Source organism: Mesoplodon bidens, assembly GCF_964165515.1.
Source record: "Mesoplodon bidens genome assembly, contig: HAP1_SCAFFOLD_157, whole genome shotgun sequence".
Classification (NCBI taxonomy): domain Eukaryota; kingdom Metazoa; phylum Chordata; class Mammalia; order Artiodactyla; family Ziphiidae; genus Mesoplodon; species Mesoplodon bidens.
Window position 1 is genome coordinate 1,017,526 of NW_027671774.1, and position 21,353 is coordinate 1,038,878.

At 39.6% G+C, this 21,353-nt stretch overlaps 1 pseudogene across 1 annotated transcript in view; it reads right to left on the reverse strand.

Annotated features, from left to right (window-relative positions):
* Positions 1-18,293, reverse strand: part of LOC308611092 (centrosomal protein of 78 kDa-like) — a 138,780-nt pseudogene extending 120,487 nt beyond the window's left edge. Inside the window, exons 1-8 of the transcript in view lie at positions 18,221-18,293; positions 17,057-17,166; positions 14,659-14,833; positions 12,543-12,656; positions 10,498-10,561; positions 7,449-7,576; positions 6,210-6,259; positions 4,667-4,797 (exon numbers count right to left, since the gene is read on the reverse strand). The product of the transcript in view is annotated as a centrosomal protein of 78 kDa-like (transcript). The remainder of the gene's footprint in view (positions 1-4,666; positions 4,798-6,209; positions 6,260-7,448; positions 7,577-10,497; positions 10,562-12,542; positions 12,657-14,658; positions 14,834-17,056; positions 17,167-18,220) is intronic.
* Between the last annotated feature and the right edge of the window lie 3,060 nt (positions 18,294-21,353).

The window sequence follows — 21,353 nt, forward strand, 5'->3', positions numbered from 1 at the left end:
CTTCTAATCCAAGAACATGGTATATCTCTCCATCTATTTGTATCATCTTTAATTTTTGACTCTTAATGGACATTTGGTTTGTTTTCAGTTTGTGCTAATGCAAATCATGGACAGGAATCCTGCTGTACCCGTTATTCTGGTGCATTTACACAGGGCGGGGGTGAGGGCTGCTGGCTCACAGGCTATTTATATACCTTCAGGTGATGGAGAGGGCTAAATGCTTTCCAAAGTAGTTGTGTCGATTTATACTCCAGTATAAACAGGGTAGAAGATTCCCATAGTACTTCAGGTCTACAATACCTGATACTACCAGACTTTTTATTTATGTATTTGTCAATCTGATTGACATGTAGTTTCCTTGGTTTTGACTCACTTTTCACTTATTACTTAATGAAGTCGTACACTTTTCTGTGTTTACTGGCTGTATGGATTTCCTTTTTTATGAGGTTTACATCAACTATTGTTATTTTTATTATTATTTTTATTATTTTATTATTTACTTATTTGTGGCTGTGTTGAGTCTTCGTTGTTGCATGCAGGCTTTCTCTAGTTGCGGCGAGCGGGGGCTACTCTTCATTGAGGTTGCTTCTCTTGTTAGGGAGCACAGGATCTAGGCGCACGGGCTTCAGTACTTGTGGCACGTGCGCTCAGTAGTTGTGGTTCACAGGCTCTAGAGCGCCAGGTCCATAGTTGTGGAGCACGGGCTTCGCTGCTCCGTGGCATGTGGGATCTTTCCGGACCAGGGCTTGAACCCATGTCCCCTGCCTTGGCAGGCAGTTTCTTAACCACTGTGCCACCAGGGAAGTCCAACTATTGTTATTTTGAATTCTTCTCCATTTCCAAGTAATACTCTTCCATGACTATTTTCTCACTAAATTGGAGGCATTATCTGTTCACTTTCTAACTTACTAATAAGTAAGGGTTTAGTTCCTTTACACTCTTTCCTATGTCCACACTGCTAAGTTATGTCATCATGAGTTATTCCACTGCTCATGATCTCTGACTTGTAGTCATATACTTAAAAACCTACATTGTTGATCAACCAGAAACTCTCTCAACGTCACGCTTTGTAAAATGAGGACATTCATACCATCTTCCCTTTTTTCTACCTCCTGTCTATCTTCCAAACCTAGCTTTTACGTTGTCAAAGTTGAAATTTATATTCTATGTGCAGTTAAGTCTTCTGTTATTTGAGAGTCAGTACAGAGTAAGGTTTAAGAGAACAGGCAGAGAGCCTAAACTCAAAGCCTCGATCCAACCTTAAATTAGGTACAGCCTGGGCAAGTTCCTTCCCTGACTTAGCTTCCTGTTCTCAAAAGTGGGAATGATATTAGCACCAACCTCATAAGGCTATTCAGAGGATTAAATGAGTTAATATATGCAAAAACACTTAGAGCCTAATATATACTAAGTACATACTAGTACACAATACATTTCAGTACATACCAAGTTAATACTAATACATACTAAGTATAGTTTACTTTAGTTATTTGTGATTACATGCATGTTGACAATAAAAGCTGCAAACCAAGACAGTATTGCCATTATTACAATGAAATTAATATTGCCCACTGCAGATGTACTGTGTCTCTGCGTATAGACTACACCTCGTTCCATACTGTGCCAGTGTCACTGCCCTTGTGCAGGGTGACCACATACCCCAAGCCGCCTTGGGCTGTTCCAGTTTATACCTGTTGTCCTGATGTTACAGCATTAGAGTGCCTCCTTACACTATTGAAGTGTAAGGAGTTTGGACAAGTTCCGGTTTGGACAACCAATTAGACAGGTGGTCATTACCCCTGTGTGTCACTGAAAAGGGGGACATCTATAGTGTCAAGTTGAAGTGGATTCTTCCCTTCCTCACCAATAGTAGGTTAAAAATCAACCATAGTTCAGTGTGCTTCAGGTTTATGTCCGTATAGCCTTTTCTCCTCTGGAGTTCAAGTTCCTTCTCCTCTTACTCTCCCTCCTCCCTTCCAACAGTGCCTAACACCTAGTAAGTACAATATGCCTCAAGGTGTTTCTAAGCTCTCAATCACACAATCAATAGAAGCCTCTCCACTCTAGACTAGCTGCAATCTGCACTGAATCCCCTATTACCTTCCTTCTTGGTTTATTGCCTCATTTTGCTGGATTATGTCTATAAATAGCTTAAGGTGTAGCACAGGAGGTCAATTTTTCAAATTTCTTTCTGTACAAAATATCTTCTTCAGCCTCCACGTATGACTGATAGTTCGGCTGGATACAAACCCCTAGGGTGAAAATTATGTGCCTGAAAAACTTTGGAGGTATCTTTCTAATGCCTTCCAGGATCCATGGTGCTCATGACAAGTATGATAAAGTCAGATTGTAACCTTTTTTTTTAGGTGACCAGTATTTTTCTCTCTGGAATGGATGTATCCTCTCAGTATTTTATTCTATTTTAATTTATTTTTTCAGTATTTGAAAGTTTCACAATGAAGGGTGCCTAGGTATGAGTCTATTCTTGCTCATCTTGCGTAACTATTTTCAATCTGAGGCCTGATGTCTACTTTCAGCTGTGGGGAATTTTGTTGCCCTTTGACAGCTTCCCTCTATTTTTTTTCTGGGCCTGGAGTTTCTAATAGTAACATGTGGGATCTCCCAGATGCAGCCTCTCTAACATATTTCTATCACATTTTCCATTGGGTCTTTCTTTCTTATATACTGAGAAATTTTTTAAATTCCTACTGAATTTATTTCAGCACCCATATTTTCATTTCCAGGAGACCTCTGTTGCTTTCTGACCATTCTCCTTTTCATTAATACCCTAGTCTTCTTTTATAGTTGCTAGCTCTTTTTAAACCTCTCTCAGGATACTAATTAGGGTTTTTGCTTAAATTATTCTGTTCCCTAAATTGACCCTGGTCCTACTAGGATATGCTTTCACTCTTTTTCCCCCTCTCTCATGTTGTAAGCTTTACTCAACTAACAGGCAAATGACAGTTATTTTCTATTTAAGAATGAGCGCAGAAAGCTCCCTGAAGTCAACGATTGATTGGCTTCTTATGCAGGAAGGAGCGGGCAGTAACAGTAATAGGATCTCCCCCAAACACAATTTTCTAGGGTGTAAAACCTCCCACTAGCTGCCCCAGTTCTCGCCAGTTTCACTGTTTTCAAAATGAAATCATCTCATTTCAGGAGGGTGAGGGCGGGGCTGGGAGTCCACTCCTCCAAACACAACCCTTCAATGAGCTCCCCTATTTCAGTCACACTTTTAACTAACTCCACACTCTCTCCTACATGCGCATCAAAGCGCGGAGCTACTTCTGCAGGTGGGGTCAGAATCCTCCTCAGTTGCACGTGGTCCCTGTGCATATTCTAGGTGATGCTTTTCCTCTGTTCTACTGCTTCAGTTTCACACTCTTCCACTTGTCTTCTGTCTTTCAAAACTATGTTGAAATCTCTTGATTTTTGTGGGCATATATACTTAAACACTTTGATACCATCATTGTAGTGTCTTGTCAAAACAGAGAAGAGCTAAAAGGGTTCTCAGTGCATTCTGAATCTGCTATTCTGTGGTCCCAGTGTTTAAACTTCTTGGACTTCCCCACTGTCTATTACTGCTTTTACAAATACAATCTCGTGGGCTATTCGTGAAGGAAATGAATACACCACAACTAAAATGACAAGGAATGCGGGTAAGATGCTCTAGGGTCTTGTCATACTCTGCCATTTACTAATAAACCACTTACGTTCTACAAATTGTAGGTGCTCATTTATAAAACGAAAGGGAGTAACTCTACATGAACTATAGATTTCTCATACTCTAACGTTTCATAATTTTCTAAGTTCTTTTCTTAAAATTTCTCTATATTATCATTAATTTTAATTAAAAAATAAAAACCTAACTCTTTTGAAAATCAAAGAGTAATTCCCATAGTCCTACAATAACGGGATAATTAGTTCTGAAACCTGTCAAGTGTCATGTTTCATATGAAGAGAAAATCATATTAAATAATTTTAAAAAATTAAACATGGACTTTGTAGCACAAAGACAAGGTCCCCCACAAATGGTGTTCCTTTATTTACTAGAAATGTTCAGCTCTGCATTAAAGTTGAAATAAAATAAATATATTAATTTTGAGGTGCAAAAATTTCTTATGAAAATCAATTTTTCTTTTCTGTCCATACAAACAAAAGTATGGAATGACATTAGAGGTCAGGTTTATTTGGTAATAGAATGTAGCTTCTTGATATTTTTGATTTTAGGAAAGGAGAATATCAACATCGAAACGTTTTTCAACTTTACTTTTATTTAAAATGAGGCCATATTTTCCTCTTATAAAAAGAGAGTTCAACTAGAACTGTCCATTTTCTCATCTGTAAAACAAGAGCACTGAATCAGCTGACTGTATTCATTCAGAACTCAATTTCCTTATCTTATGATCACTAAGTTTCTCCCTAAATCTAATATACTAAGGTTCTAAGGAAAGGAAAATATATTACTAACGACATGTTTTGATTTTAGTTTCTTAGAGTTCAAATGTCCACCATTCACCTTGGTCTAAGCTTAAGGAACCATTCAAGGGGATACAATGCAGGTGGGAGGAGAAAACAGAACCCTCACACAAGCTGTGCTGTGTTGCAATCAGCCTTCCGTTTGAAAAATAATCTTCTCTATAGCTTTAAAGTAATAACTTTGTACCTGCAATGCTTCTTGTTTCAAACGGATTTTCTCTGGCTCCTCCTGAACACGTTCTGAGGAATCATCGACCTCTTCGATTTCTGAGGAGGAAGGACTCCCTACTGTCACAGTCACAGGAAATTCTGATGGACCTGAGTGTCACAAGAAGAAGATAGGAAACCACAGAGTTGTTACACTAAAGTGCAAAGAAAGAAGACAAGATTGTATAAAAGACAACACAAGCCAGATACCAAATATCCAAATATTAGAGGACATTTAACAAAAGTGATCTGAGGTATCATTATTTATAAATGTCTCTCACTGCTCTTTAGTGTAAAACAGGCAATGACTAAGTGAAAGTACAGGAACTTATTTTTGCTATGTTACTGTACAGACCTCTGTTGTACGTGGTTAGGATTAGTAATGGGAATTGCCCATATTATTTTATTACGTTTCTTTCACAGAAGCCAAGTGAAGATCCAAGGTAAACATTTTTTCTCAGATCAACTTTATACTGCAAATGAAAAATTTATTCTTCACCATCAGACAAAAACAGTCTGGAAGAAAATGTAGTTTTTCAGAGGAAAATACATCAGTAAAGGGACTGATGAATAATCAGGAAGTCAACATATCTAAGCTGTGAATAATAGACATTAGAATTTAAAAAAATAAATCACATACACATACACAACTAAAACTGACCCATCAAAAATTTCATCTTCTCACCACCCTTAAGCCAAAACTAGGGCAACAATTCTCCCAGCAAGCTTCACTGCCACTGCAATGTTGTTCAATAGGACATTTCCAAACATTTAAAAACTGACCTGGCCACAACCCCATAAAAGTCTACAGATCATAAAGAACTGTGCTGGGATTATAAACCACGCAGAAGACAAGTCACTAGGACATCATTTTGACAACAAGCAGCAAACCCTGCAGCATAGGAAAACCCTAACAGGAGAACGAGGTGCACACCCCTCTCTCTGGGAATGCAAGGCCAGGACTGACACCCAAGATGCTCTTCTCTCAACCTCAGCAGTGGTGCCTTTCACAGAGCAACTATGCAGTCTCCCAAGACCACTGGGAAGGAGAGTCTGATACTGACAGTATTAGCTTGCCACGAGGCCATAAGCGAGGGAATGTGTGTGGCCTTGGTGAGAGAGCAGAGGTTTGGGAGATGTTGCTTTATATTGGCTTTCAGATCAGGAATTTGTACATATAGCCTGCAAACAACGTTTCTTGAAAACATGCGAATATTCTTGAGTATGACAGCTCCACGTGAGGGGTCAGAAATGGCAGTCAAGTTCGTTTCACTGGGTAACAGCTGATTTGCGGACTGGAAAACAGGCTTCCTTGTTTACAGACATAACCATAAGGCTGCCAGTTGTGCGCCAAATCCACACAAATACACAGTTGCATTGGGAGAGCGACCAAACATGTTTTACATGGATTTATTTCAGAGAGGGAAATGCTTCATGTAAGGCTCTGTCAGTTTAAAAAGCAAGAAGAATGACCATCCACCTTTCCCAATTCAAGCCCTATATATCATAAATATGATAGCTACACACCACCAACTGATTACATACATCACGAGCTTTGATGAATAGAAAGCCCCTAAAAAGATAGCAACAAAACGAAATTAGATCTTCATGTAAATACATCACCAGTTAAACCCAGTTAATACAACTATTTAGTAGTATGAACAGTATCCATACAGAATTGTGTATAAAAGTAAATAAGCTCAAAACAAGGACCTGGAGGGCTCTGCTACGGAGACAACAGAACAGAATTCAGCCTACTGGCTTGGTAATAACTCTCTGAACTGCTGAGAGGCCCCTTCAGCTCCTATGTTCAGGATGGTTGAGATTTCAGTCTCTCTTCTTTAAATGGTGATATTAATCGTTCTCTAATTTACCCCCCTGTGTGAGGAGGATGGACCTGCGATTAAGTGTCTCAGGAAGAAGACAGGAAACCACAGATCTGTGAAACTCAAGTGCCAACACTGGGGATTCAACACTATAGTTTATGCAACAGCAATTCACATTACCATTTGCAAAAAAGTAGTCGGTTGTCCAGTGGGGATTAGAAACATCCATTTAACATGAGCAACTGAACAGATATTTTACACAGGAACTACTTCAAGTACTATTTCAAATCAATTCTCTTTGTTTTCTTAAGCAATTGTTAATCCCCAATTTCCTGATTGCTACCAAGTAAGTCACCTGAAGATCATCTAGAGCCATCTATTTCACTTAGCAAGCCTAAAGCTATAATTCAACCATTTTATTTACTGTTCTGTGACAAAAATTACTATGAACAGCTATCCCCTGGATAAGAAATCAGGTAATGCTAGTTTGACTCACTAAATCTGATTTACTGAGTTAATAAGCCAGTTGATTTAGAAGAGGTCTAATGCATATTTTTCATCCATTCTGCATTAAACTATTTCCCATGCCTAAAATGTCTTTTTTCCCATTCGTACGTATCCAAATTCTTACTTCTGTGCTGTAGGGCTTCGCTCAACTACACCTGCCTTTAATCAAACTTTCCTCACATGCACAATTGGTGATCATTTTAGTCTCCTCAAGACTCCCACGGAGTTACCTCTGTTGTGACACTTGAGAAACAACTTGAAACTCCCAATTACTTTTAATTTTTCTTCCTTAGAAGGCTCATTAGGCAGAAGCCATGTGTGAGTTACCTTTTTTCCCTACACAAAGCACCAGAGACCACCCACATAATACAAGTTCCAAAATAAAGAACTCTAAATGACTGAAAAAGACAGGGAATGCAAACAGGTTACCTGTTGCTTTTTGCACTTTCTGCAGGACACAATGGCCGGAAACCAGACACTCCAGGTGGTAGCGCTTCAGGAGGGTAACATTCTTTACCAGCAGGGTGTTTCCTTCCTTTACTTACAGGCTTCTTTGCGGCCAAGACTACATTTGACAAAGCATGAAAACAAGGAATCAAGATGCACCAAAGGTCTACACAGCAACTGTCACATGTGCACACGTCGAAAGGAATCAAAAAGGCACTTGACAATGATGCCAAGCCCATTAAAAAGAGGATCGGTTTTGTACAAAGGTTTTCCATAAGCCAGCATTTTAAAAAAATATAAGTTCTCTACAGTAACAAGTTATTTTAACTAAAACAAAAGTATTGAGATGTGCAGAAATGCAAAAATAAAGTTTAAAAAAAGATCCCAAAGTATGATACATTTTATGTATCATGCAGAAACACTCAAGTTTCCTGAATCTTAGAATACCTTTGGCATTTCTGAATCTCAAGGACACAGAAACACAGATATACCCATGACTTCTGCCAAACAGAATCTTCAGAAGTAGACCAAAAGTTAAATTTAAGATGAATTTTTCTATGTAAAAACAATACAAGTTATAAGGCTGCAAGTTGCTGGGGGGTAGGTGAGTCAATTTTACCCTCCTATAAGCCTGTCAACCTTCACTGCTCCTTTGATTTCATATAGAAAACACACAAAAAACCAAATGAAACCCACCGGATGAAAGAGTGAAATGTGGAGACTTACCCTATATTTCAGTAGTAAAGAGGCAAGTATCTTTATAGGAAACATTTGGTTGCAGAAACTAGACCTACGTGTTAATATTTTACTTAGAACAAGCCATATATTAAAATTCACATTTAAATATTTAATTTGAATTTACTGAAAACAAACATCATAGGTTAAAATGGTTATATTTATCCTTCAAAGCTACTGTATTTTGTTATTTTATTTATTTATTTTAATAGATCTTGATTGGAGTATAATTGCTTCACAATTCTGTTAGTTTCTGTTACACAACAAAGCGAATCAGCCATATGCATAAACATGTCCCCATATCCCACCCTCTTGAGCCTCCCTCCCACCCTCCCTATCCCACCCCTCTAGGTCATCGCAAAGCACCAAGCTGATCTCCCTGTGCTATGCTGCTGCTTTCTACTATATTTTAGCAGCATTAGGATGCAGGGTAAAATGGAGTGTATGTGGTAATATAGGACAAATATTTCATAGAGTGTAGCTTATTGATAATCACCACACGATCCTGGGTGATTTACATGCCTCTTAAAAATATATAGGAGCTCAGTTCATTTTGTGCTATTTTATTGTGTTTTTTAACTTCATTGCCATCAAAAAAAAATGTTTGTATGCATATGGTATGTATGTGTATACCCTTCCTTTACTTTCAGAAACTAATGCAAATACATTTGTATTAAAATTTTTTTTAATTACACTTTTCTTGTTAGGAGATTAAAAAATTTCTAATAAAAGTTCCCATCTTTTATTAGGCATATATAAGTACAATATAAATGTGACACAATTCACACCATTATTTCACTCCTATACTCACCTGGATCTAGGTATATACCCAGATACTGATTTGGCTTACCTCTATGTCTCCAAATAACTGAGGCAAATACAAAAAAAAGCCCAAGAAATAAAATTACTCTTAAAAGAGCTCAATGAGCTTGTATACTTCAGTTACATTTCCACTTTGTTTAATCATGCTAACTAAAAAAAAAAAGTTTAACTGTTCTCATTCCATGATGCCCTATTATTCTGTACTAATTTTACGGAATTCCTAATATGTTTTACATATACATGTTTTATTTATATATCTTTCCATTTCTAATATCATAGCAAAAGTCAATGTAGCTATTTTAAGAATGCTTTACATATGATATAAATTTTTAATAATAATATCTAATGAGTGTGATATCACAAATCTTAACTTCTTTGAATGTACTATTTGATTATTAAAATATCACTCTCTTGAAATAACAATGGGCAGACGATCATAAGCTTTTTTTTGACTTCATAAACACTCTTAACAACTTATTTAATATACTATTGTCCAAGCAAGTTGATTAATAGAGAATCAAAAACATACAACTTTAAGTAGAAAAAAAAAAAGCTGTATTTATGAAGATGTTTACAATAGTTTATTTGAGGTTATTTCCAATTTTTCACCAATTTAAAAAAATGACCTACTCAATGAAACCTTGTGAATGCAATGGTAAAAAGTATAACTATGAATCACAGAATTTAAATTTAGTATGAAAAAATAAGAATGGCAAATTATATTGAAGCTATGTGGAATTATGTTTATAGATAGCAGGAAAGAGAAAATAAAAATGTAAATATTGCTTGATAGGATAATGGGATTAGAGGTGGTCTTTTAAATTTTTCATTTTTATGCTAATACAATACCGTTATAAAACCCAAAAACCTTCAAACAACACATTTTTTAAAAATTGTGGTAAACTACACAAAACAGAAAATTTATAATTTTAACCATTTTAAAGTGGACCGTTCAGTGATATGAAGTCAACAAAGTTTTAAAACTTTCAGAGGGCACCTGAATAAAAGATGTGTTGTCCACTGGTGATTTTAATGTATCTGGTATATAACTAAAGTCACCACAAAACTCTTTCTGGGAAATTGGCAGATCATAAACATAAACAATATGCTTTTTATTAAACCTTATTGTTTTGCTGTTTCAAAATTCAAATTTACTCACAAGAAAGAATCAGTTTCATTAGATTTGGTTTCACAAATGCTGCTCCTGCTATTCATTCTTATCACCAAAAAAAAAGACTATTTGTGACTAACGATAATATGCTACAGAAAATAAAAAGTTAAAAGGTTTTCAATCTGCATATCTGGGAACCTAAATTAAAGCATCACACAACATTTTCAAAAACAGAAAAACCATTTGATTTGACTCAAATCTTAGTTTTAAGATGGCAGAAAGTACCTTGATAATTTTAAGAAAGAAAGAAAACCAAGCCATTAAAGAGAAATTCTTCCGAGAGAACTGAAACATGTTATATACCTCTGACTTGGCACTCCTTCCATCTGGAGAACTTTTTTGGTAACTGTTTTCATCACAGAATGATCTAAAGTAAAATGAATTCAAATTAGAGTAATTATTTTCCAATGAGTGGCTATTTCCATTTAAAACCCAAAGCCAACTAATTATTGCTTTTCCCATACATTTAAATATGAAATCTACATTACATAATTATACACTTATTTCCCCCTTTGTGTATTCTAATTTCGTCCTCAGAAACCTAAGATGCCATCTTGCAGACTGCCCACAGTGGCTACTATTTTGGCAGCAGCAAAGGTCAACTTGAAACATTTTGCATCTAAAGTGGCTTTGGATACCTTTGGATACAAAGTACAGTCTGAGCACCGTCCAGACACTTAGATACCTAAAGAGCATCTAAGATATCAAACCAGGGCATCCAAGATAACAAACCAAGTCCTGATATTCCCTCAAAAGCTGCTCCTCCCATCAGCCCCCTTCTTCTAAGGGATACTACCCAGTTGCACACATAATCATCAACGACTTGTCTCCTTGTTACTATTTCCTTCATACCTCACATCTATCTGCAGGTCTTGAGAGCTACACCCTCAAAACACAACCTGAATTCAACCACTTTTCACTTGCTGCAAACTTCCAACCTAACCTAGGCCATAAACATCTCTTATTTGGAGCACTGTGATAGTCTCCTAACTGGTCTCCCTGTTCCTCTTCTTTTTTTTTTTGCGGTACACGGGCCTCTCACTGTTGTGGCCTCTCCCGTTGCGGAGCACAGGCTCTGGACACGCAGGCTCAGCGGCCATGGCTCACGGGCCCAGTCGCTCCGCGGCATGTGGGATCTTCCTGGACCGGGGCACGAACCCGCGTCCCCTGCATCGGCAGGTGGATTCTCAAACGCTGCGCCACCAGGGAAGCCCCCTGTTCCTCTTATTTATCCTCCCAGGTCCCTTCTCTATACCAGGTCACCTTATTCAGATACGATTTGGATCATGCCTTTTTCCAGTTCAAACCCCTCTACTCATTTAGAATAATCCACATCTTTACTCTGGCCTTCAAGACTTTACAAGAGCAGACCCCTGGCTAGCTCCTTGACCTCATGTCATACCACACTCTTCTTCACCCGGTACTCTGCCCAGATTGGCCTCCTTGCTTTTCCTTAAATACTCCACCCACCTACATGCCTACATACTCATTGCCTCCTTGTCCTGGAATGTGCTTACTCCACATCTTCCATGGCTTGCTCCTCTCTTCATTCAGGTCTCCGTTCAAATGCCACTTCTCCAGTGAAGCTGTCCCCTAACAAACCTATCCAATGGAGTCCTACCTGCTCTCCCTCACTCTCCTTACATTAAGATACTTTTGCACTTCCTACTCTCTAAAATTATATGACTTATCTGTTTACTCATTTCTATCTGATCTCCTTCACTAGAATGTAAGCTCCATGAGGGCAAGACTTTTGTCTGTCTGGTTCACTGCTTTATCCCTAGTCCCTAAACCCGTATCTGGCACACGGAAGATGATTACAAAATTACTTGTGAATCTGACAAATGAATAAAGTACTCCTGGCAAGAATTCACAGGTTGCACAGGAAAGAAAGAATGCTCTTGGTGGAAGCAGCCTTAGTATCTAGGTTCACCTCTATTCAGAGTAGAGATAAGAAAAATTGACAAGTATAATTCACTTTAATTAGTACATTAGCTGCTAAAAACATAAGGGAAGTGCAACACTAGAAAAGTACAGTTGAAGCTTGAACAACATGGGTTTGAACCTCGTGGGTCCACTGACACACGCATAGTTTTCAATACATAGTTACTAGCGTCCTACATGATCCAAGGTTGGTTGAATGCACAGATGTGGAACCACTGACTATAAACTTATACCCAGATCTTCAACTGCATAGGGGTCGACACCCCTAACCCCACGTTGTTCAAGGGCCAACTGGATATGATGAGGAAAGTTAAACACATTAAGTTTTAAAAAACTGTCAATACCTGAACAAATTCTTTTTGTTTTGCTATGTGTTTATCAATTTAAAAAAAGTGACCACATACCAACCAGCAGAATTTTTCTTATATCCAGAACGAGCAGAGTTCTGTTGGTTTCAAGGGCCTTTAGTAAAGCCTTTGCTCCTTCACTGGTGAGGCCGCACTGCTGCAGGTCAAGTGCTTTCGATGAAAGAGAAGAGGTCACTTGCTAACTCTACAGATTTAACATATAGACAACTCTCATTTTCTCACGTGTGGAAGAGTCCTGCACAAGACAAGTCATGGCAGGTTTGTAATTTTGGCTATGGAAAAAAAGAGACATATATGCACACACATAATGCATAATCCAATTTAAAAACCTCTTCTTGGATGTGCAATGATAACCCTGGCTTTAGTACCAATAAATCAGACAACAGATTTTACAATTACAGAACTGAAGAATAACTGTATATAACCTATGAGCAAAAAGCATCACAAAATGAATCTCAGTTCATAATTAGCAAGGGCGGCAGGGGCATGTAAACCTCACAAGCAAAACCTGGTGGAGCTCAGAAATGCACTGCATTCTTTTGATCATGATCTTCAGCTCCAAATCACACTTGAAACTAGTTCAAAGGGGAAAACAAAATAGAAGAAATGTAATAACTGTTAGTTTTAGAGGAAAAAAAGACAAGTCTAAGAGGATACAAATAATAAAAACTTTCAACAATGTGTGAGTAGAGAATATATACTAAAAACCTATCATGAAAGTATGATGGTCAAGAACCCTCGCAGTAAAAGGTCAGACAAAAACCAGAAAAACTGATCATGAATTCTAGTAGTTCTGGGGCTGAACAACCTACTCATTTAAACCAAAGGGATCATCACTAAAGCACAGGGATTAAAAAATATTACATGAAAGGAAACTATCATGAGTCTTTTGTTTAAGTGTTGTGTGGACCATCACATTAAAATAACTGGAGTCTTTCAACACCCCCATGACGCACAGAAATAGCAAGTCAGACATACGGATCTGACAGGATATGATACAACCCTTACAAACTCTCACTACAGAAGAATGGACACAGGGTATAATTAACCAAATAGCCAAATTACTGCAAACAGCCAGTAAACCTCACCAGTCAATCAAATGAATACAAAATAAAACAAAATGTGGTTATTCTCCTATCAGATGAAGCCACGATTCTGTAAGAAAAGACTTTAAATAATGTCTATACACTTTGGATCCAACAACTCTCTTTCTAAGAATTTAACCAAAAGAAATAGTCAGAGATATAGGTAAGGATATATATCAGAGTACTATTTGTAACTGAAAAACTGGACAAAGCTTATATACAAGAATGGATAAGCTATGTGCACTGTGGCATATTCATATAATGGAATACTGAACAATCACAAAAAATGATGTAGGAGATGCAAATTTACTGGCTTGCTAAAATGCTCATACTAAATTAATTGAAAAAAGTTATAAAATTTGGAGTAATCCCACTTGCATAGAAAATGGACAGGTACTCATTTTTGTAGTTTCACATTTTTTTACAAGTGCTACAGGCCAGTGTTTGTGAGAGGCAGGCTTCACATCTACTGTTGGGGTGGACTACAAATTGGCATAGCCTTTCTGGGTGGTAATTTGGCCATGTGTATCAAATGTCTTAAAAATAGGTCACACTTAGTCATTCCACTTGTAGTACCTTATTCTACAGAAGTAATCCCGATGGACACAGAGATGTATATACAACGTATTCACATTGTTTCTGACAGGGAAAAGCAAACAAACTGTCTAAATAGAATTGCAAAGAATTGATTAAACTATGGGACATCAATATGACGCAATACTACATGATACATCTTTAAGTGAAAAAAGCAGGAATGTGAAATAGCAAGTATACTACAATTCTATTTTTGGAATCCCTAAGTGTACATATATATTTGTAGAAGAAAAAAAGACTGAAAGTATATACGCCAAAATGAACAGTGATTATATCTGGGTATTAAAATTATAGGTTCTCTTGTTACTCTGTATTTTCTGTAAAGGATATATGCAACTCTTAGAGAAAGTTGAAAAGCAAAATAAAAGCTATCAGTAAAATGAGGCTTTAAAAAATCCTATCACAATAGTATCATGCCAAAAGCTAAGCATATTTCATATTAAAAATTCAATATTTTCAATTTTAGAATTTCCCTCTAAGCCATAAATCCTCACTAAGAGATTCTGCCAAAGCACTTGCACCCAGGTCACCAATGAGCGTGTTGCAGTTCAGAGTGATGCGCCTCAAACCAGCCATGCAGTCAAGATCACGTCTCCTGGAATGAAGACTCTCAGCCCAGGTTTCTTCATGCCTTCTGGTAGTCGGATACTTCAAAGATTTAATGGGATGAAATTAAGATGCTTGAATAAGGAAACAGGGTGTGCCTGAATATGGCTTCTTATGTCAGAGATTTACACACACACACAGATCAAGCATATATGCCAGGAGCATCAACCTGAGAAATTCAACAGTCACTTCTGGTTTACGAGTCCAGTGACCCAGATTCTGCTCGGTCAGTGATTAGATTCTAGCCACTGCATTTCCTGTTTCTGAACACTTATGTAAAGTTGGACAACTCAATTACAGTCTATGAATTATTTTCCTTATCTTCTAAGTCAGGGAATTGGTTCTAAATTCTATCTTTGCTGAGGCCCTATATTTCATCATCCTGTCCTCCAATGGCCTCCAAACACCTGACTGGGCAAACCATAAGAAAACTTTTTAATATGCATCTTATTTATTAACAAATTATATACACAAAGTTCCATACCTATAATTTATGTACATGATAAACTACACAGATTTTTAAAAATAATACAAAGGTAAAAATGTTCTAATATTTTCTTTTCCTAACTCCTAAGGCATTATTTTATTTTACTTATTTTTTTATAAAGATTTATTTATTTATTTGTTTGTTTGTTTGGCTGTGCTGGGTCTTTAGTTGCAGCACGCCGGATCTTTTAGTTGTGGCATGTGGGCTCTTAGTTATGGCAGGCACATGGGATCTAGTTCCTTGAGCAGGGATCGAACCCAAGCCCCCTACATTGGGAGCACATAGTGTTAACTGCTGGACCGCCAGGGAAGTCGCAAGCATTATTTTAAAAACTATATTTACAAAATGTATCTCACATGCTACCTAGGGTGTGCACACAAGCTTTAGAGCCCTGGACTATGCAGAGCCAGTTTGATGTGCCTTGGGAAAATAATGGTTTGACATTTAAGCAAAAGTACTGTCTTGAAGACATTCAATTCTTTATATTAATAAAGTAAATTTTGGTAACAGGGAACACTGACTGTCAATGAAAAAAGTCTTCTTACATTCCAGAAAAAGTAAAAGACTCAAACTGCCTTTGTTACTCTAAAAGGAAAATCATTAGTGTCATTTTTCTATTAACAATAACTTATTAAAGCTCCAAGCAGAAACAACAGCAATCACTTACACAGCGCTTAGTATGTGCTAGGCACTATTTATACAAATAAGTGCATTTAAACCTCATAATGAGGCATAGAGGTTAAGTGATTTGCCCATGGTCACTAGCTATCAAATGGGAGAAAGGGAATTTGAACCTAGGCCATTTGGCTTCCGCACCCAAGTTCCTGACTGTTTTCTACCTCAGGGGTCAATGCACTTGCCCTGTATAGGCTCAAAGAAGTTTTCAATTTTTAAAATCTAAATTTAAACATTTCCAGATTTGTGGGCTATACAGTTTCTGTTGCAACTACTCGGCCCCACTGGTGTAGGGTGAAAGGAGCCATAACTACCATGTAAACAATGGGTGCGACTATGTTCCAGAAAAACTTCCTTTACAAAGCCAGGCGACGGGCTGGATCTGGCCCACCAGCCAGAGTTTACCTATCCCTGATCTGCACCATCAAACTATTAAAAAGCCTTCATGTCAAATTATTAACTAACTTTAGGCCTAAATACAGTCATTATAACCACTGTAAAGTTGTTAAGGCATTATTTTAAAAACTGTATTTACAAATTGCTGATGTACTGACTTTTATTAGTTTAAAAACTACAACAGCTAATAAACACTTGATTCATTTAAGTCTTGAAGACTAGAATGGCATAGTTTCTTCACAGTATTACAATAAATGTTTTCAGTAAAATAATACATAAAAGTATTATTAGGTATTATATATTAAATCTCTTATTTCTAAAATTAAGTGGACTATCTTTCCTAAATGGTAGAATCCCAAACTGAAAACTGGTCATATTCTTTCAGCAAAATGAAAGCTGCGCTCACATGTATCAAAAGGCAAAAATTAGGGCTTCCCTGGTGGCGCAGTGGTTGAGAGTCCGCCTGCCAATGCAGGGGACATGGGTTCGTGCCCCGGTCCGGGAAGATCCCACATGCCGCGGAGTGGCTAGGTCCGTGAGCCATGGCCGCTGAGCCTGCGCGTCCAGAGCCTGTGCTCCGCAACGGGAGAGGCCACAACAGTACCACACACACACAAAAAAAAGACAAAAATTAACTGCCCTCTGTATCAATATATTAATGTGTTTCAATCACATATGTTTTCATGAAAGTTTAAACATAAAATCACCTTTAAGATCTAGGCCATGTGATCTGCCCCATGCCATGTCAGAATACACCCCGTGACGTTTACTTAACTTGTCTTAAGTGTGATAGAATTCTTTATACCTTGACAAATAACTAAAAGGAAACAAAAAAAACCCACACACACAATAAGATGAAGAGCCTATACATTTGTCAATCTTGACTTATTTGCTTTTCTTGAGTCAGTTGGAGGTTTATAGCCACATTCTCAAAATCATTAACTACAATCTTCCCAAACAGGTAATTGATGAACAGATGCATTCTAAAACTTGTCAGTAACAAAGTGCTATTCCACTTTACAGCAACAGTTTAATTCTATTTAGATACTAAAACTGAATACACTGAATACTGCAAACTTTATTCCCAACCACTCAGCAAAGTACTACATACCTTTTCAGATATAGGAAAAAAAAGAAAAAAAAGAAAAAGCATACGATTCTTCCTATTTTCATTTCCAAAGATACATCCCAATCTTAATGATCAATCAGCGATTTAAACGTCAACTGTAAACCCAGTATACTGCTGCTATGCAGTGTACTAGAGCAATAGAAGAGAGAGGACCTCAAACTCTCTGTTCCCTCAAATTCAAAGGCAGGCTTCCTGACCCCTCCAGACCACTACTGGACACAGGGAAGGCACACTAATGTTGCAGGACCCCAACCAACAGTCACCTGCTTTGTGATTACTTCCATGACACACCCTCACCAACACCAGAGTTTGCTGCTCCTACGGGACGTTACATGTATTTACTATTTTAACACATACCACAGTGCATCATAATTATGATTGCAGATAGATGTTCTAACAATTGAAAGAGAATGATGACTTTTTTGCTCTTTACATCTTGCTATTTCCCTTCCCATAATATTTCTTGAAGCGAAACCGTAAAATATAGACAAACACAAAAAACAGAAAATATACAAAAGGTGTGCTTTGCACCTTAACGCAAACTTAAGTAAAATTAGTTCTGACAGTATCCGGCATGACAAACTTCCATGGTACAAATGAGAATGGACCAAGGTTTGAGCAGGTACAGGAGACAATCCAGGCATGAACAACACCAAGGAAAGGTAGACAGGAAGTAACATGGTGTGTAGGAAATCACGAGACCAGTCTGATGGGAAGAGACTTAAACAAGACTGAAACTCACTTTCTAAACCTCCATCTCCAGTTGGACAATTCGCAGGACACAGGTGCACCAAAGTGGCCAATTTATTCAATCCCTTTAATATGGAGAAAGAGTTTAAAATTTTACTGGTTTAATTTGCCCCAAAAGCAACTCTCAACAGTTATGGCCTCTGTCGTCGGAGCTTTGTATGAAATTAAGTCAAAGTGTGGAGCTCCTTTGCCTTTTTTTTTTTCTCCTTAAAAAAGAAAAGAAACAATTGTTCCGAGTAAAAACAAACATATTCCAAAGCATGTGTACATTGAAAAGTAAAGAAACTTTATTAACAACTTCATAAAAACTGACTTAAAAGTTTAAAAAGAAAAAAACATGTTTCGAAGTCCTTCCGACTGGAGTCGTGTCTCATAGTGTCCTTTCTTTACAGAAATAGTCGTATTATGACACATATGCACAAGGATTAACACCATGACACACTGTACACGGCGGGCCCCGGCGAGCTCACCAGGCGTCGTCTGAGTCCAGGTCTCTGGGGAGGATCCACTCCACGGATGAGCCCAGCAGAGTCTGAAGCTCGTTCGTGAACTCCACCACATCTAAGAGCTCCTTACTTTCCGGATTAAAGGACTCCAGGTCTTTGGGGCAAGAGAATAAGAGACTTGCTGACACTTGCCGGTAGAACTCGGCCTCCGCGATGGTGACAATTTCCACATTTGGAAAATTGCAGCGGAATATGCAGGAGGACATTTGCAGTTTCTTGAGCAGGTCTGAGAGCAACAGCCAATTACGAGGCCTACACCAGAGAAAGGACAGTGGTTTGAGTTTCCGGCAAAATGAGAGGCGCTCCCAACTATGAACTACCGGTCTCCTGGCGGTGAAAGGGCCTGCTCCTTCCACTTTGATTACCCCACCCCCACCCCACTTCTCACTGTCCTTAGAAGATCTACTTCTTCTTTTTCTTTTTTAATTTTATTTATTTATTTATTTTTGGCTGCATTGGGCCTGTTGCTGTGCACGGGCTTTCTCTACTTGTGGCTCGCGGGCTCTAGAGCGCAGGCTCATTAGCTGTGGCGCACGGTCTTAGTTGCTCCGTGGCATGTGGGATCTTCCCGGACCAGGGCTCGAACCTGTGTCCCCTGAACTGGCAGGCGGATTCTTAACCACTGTGCCACCAGGGAAGCCCGGAAGATCTACTTCTAGCGGGGGAACTCTGGACTCATGTGCATGTGTTAAGAGACCACCTAGGGCAGATCAGCCAACTTAGACAAAAGCAGGAGCAGCGCCCCTGAACCAGCCTCGTTGCAGGCCACCCCAGTGCTGCCTTGGCTCTGGCCACAACTCAGGTCACCCCTCTCCAAGTAAGTGCACCCCGTTCTAGTCACTGGGGAAAAGCAGTCTGTATGCCAACCCAAGAGAGATGGCAAACACCTCTTTGACCTCTCCTCTCCTCCGGCCCTCACGGAGAGAGCATGAGAAACACTCGAGGTCACCTGGCTTTCCTTGCCTTTCCCACACCTCCAACCCGCCCCTCAATGCTGCCGGGAGTGAGGCTTTTTCGAGAAGGGAGGTGGTACAATCCTTCCTGATACCCTGCCACGCTTTATCATCTCTATCCCGAATACAATGTCACCACAAAGGCAGACACGGTCCCAGCCTCAGAGTCCAAGGAGGATGCTACTCCTTAAGCACCGGGGTCAACACACAGCAGAGCAAGGTCTCCTGATGTGTTCACTCCGAAGGGTTGGTCATGGGGCACAGTGGCCCGACTGTGGGGACAAGACTCGATCTAAGCAAATCTGAAGACACATAAGATCCCAGGTGCCACATACGGCTTTCTCTAATCTTGTACGAGAAGAGGGTACACATCAGTATTGTCCCGTGGACCTCACGCACCTTGGAAGGCCCCTATGGTAGCCGTTTGGGGAGGATCCCTTCCCCAAGAGTTTAGTGACTGAAACTGTGCAATTGCAGTCGCTGACTCCCGTGTCCTTTGGGCTCTAGGGGTGTGTTCCAATGAGGGCAGTTGGCTGGGGAGCCCTCCCACCCCACAAACTTTTCTGGAAAAGTTCCACTGCATTATGTGAGGTCGGTGGACACTTGGTGAGGAATTCACTCACCCCCCAACCCAGCCAACCTCATCTGCTGAAGGGGATTTCTAAGTCCTGCCACCCCACAGAGCAGCTGGGCTGGCTCTCGACCACACGCTGGCCACGCTCACCCCTGAGCGACGGACACCTGGACGTTATAACACGGCAAAACGGGGTCTTCGGAAAATTCAGATTCCAATAGGTCACCATAGGCCTCGTTGCTGTCATCCTGGTCCTCCGGTCCTGGGGGATTTGCTAAAACATCGTAACCACTTTCATCATCTGGTTCTAACCGGGGGGGCAAACAAGAGAGAGGTCAGTAAGCTGGAGCAAGATTCCAGCTGTTCTCCAAAAAGGACCCTGGAAAAATTCTTTCCCAAGAAAGCCCTGCTCACAGCACCACCCCCACCCCCACCCCCACCCCCACAAGCCCAACTGAAACGAACAAGGCTGCTCACCACACACACAGCTGCCAGAGAACTCCGAAGAGCAACCGGGGTTACCGTCGTCAGGAGCCTGCAGGTTATTTCAACAGTGTGGAGAGAGAGGGGGAGAGAGAGAGAGAGAGAGAGAAACAAGATAACGCCTGCTGGTAAGAGGCAAATGCTGCTGGAGTTCGGGAACATCTCACGCTGGGGCTGGTGTCACCTCCTGACAAGTCCCACTGCACACGCCTCCAGGTATCTGACTGAAACCTCCCCACGCGTCCACCCGCCTTCCTGAGGGACTGCCCGCCTCACCGCCCCAGCCTGCCAAACAAAAGCTAGCCTGGCTAGCTAAGAGTTTTCCAGCCCCCCACCTCGCAAAACTCAAAATATGTATCTCTTCTTTGACAGACTAACATTGGGCCGCTTTTCCCAGTAAAGGGTCACTTAGAGTAAATGGGGGGTGGGGGTAGGGGGAACCCAGGTGAAAGGCTGTGAAGTCACCGTCTAGATGCTTGAACAAGACCGTGTCTTGACCTCTGCCGTACCTGTTAAGAACTTCTCCAGAAGTTCGCTGTGGTTCACTTTCTTGATGGTTCTACCTGAGTACGTAGCCAGGGTAGGATCAGCACCGTAGGAGAGGAGCAA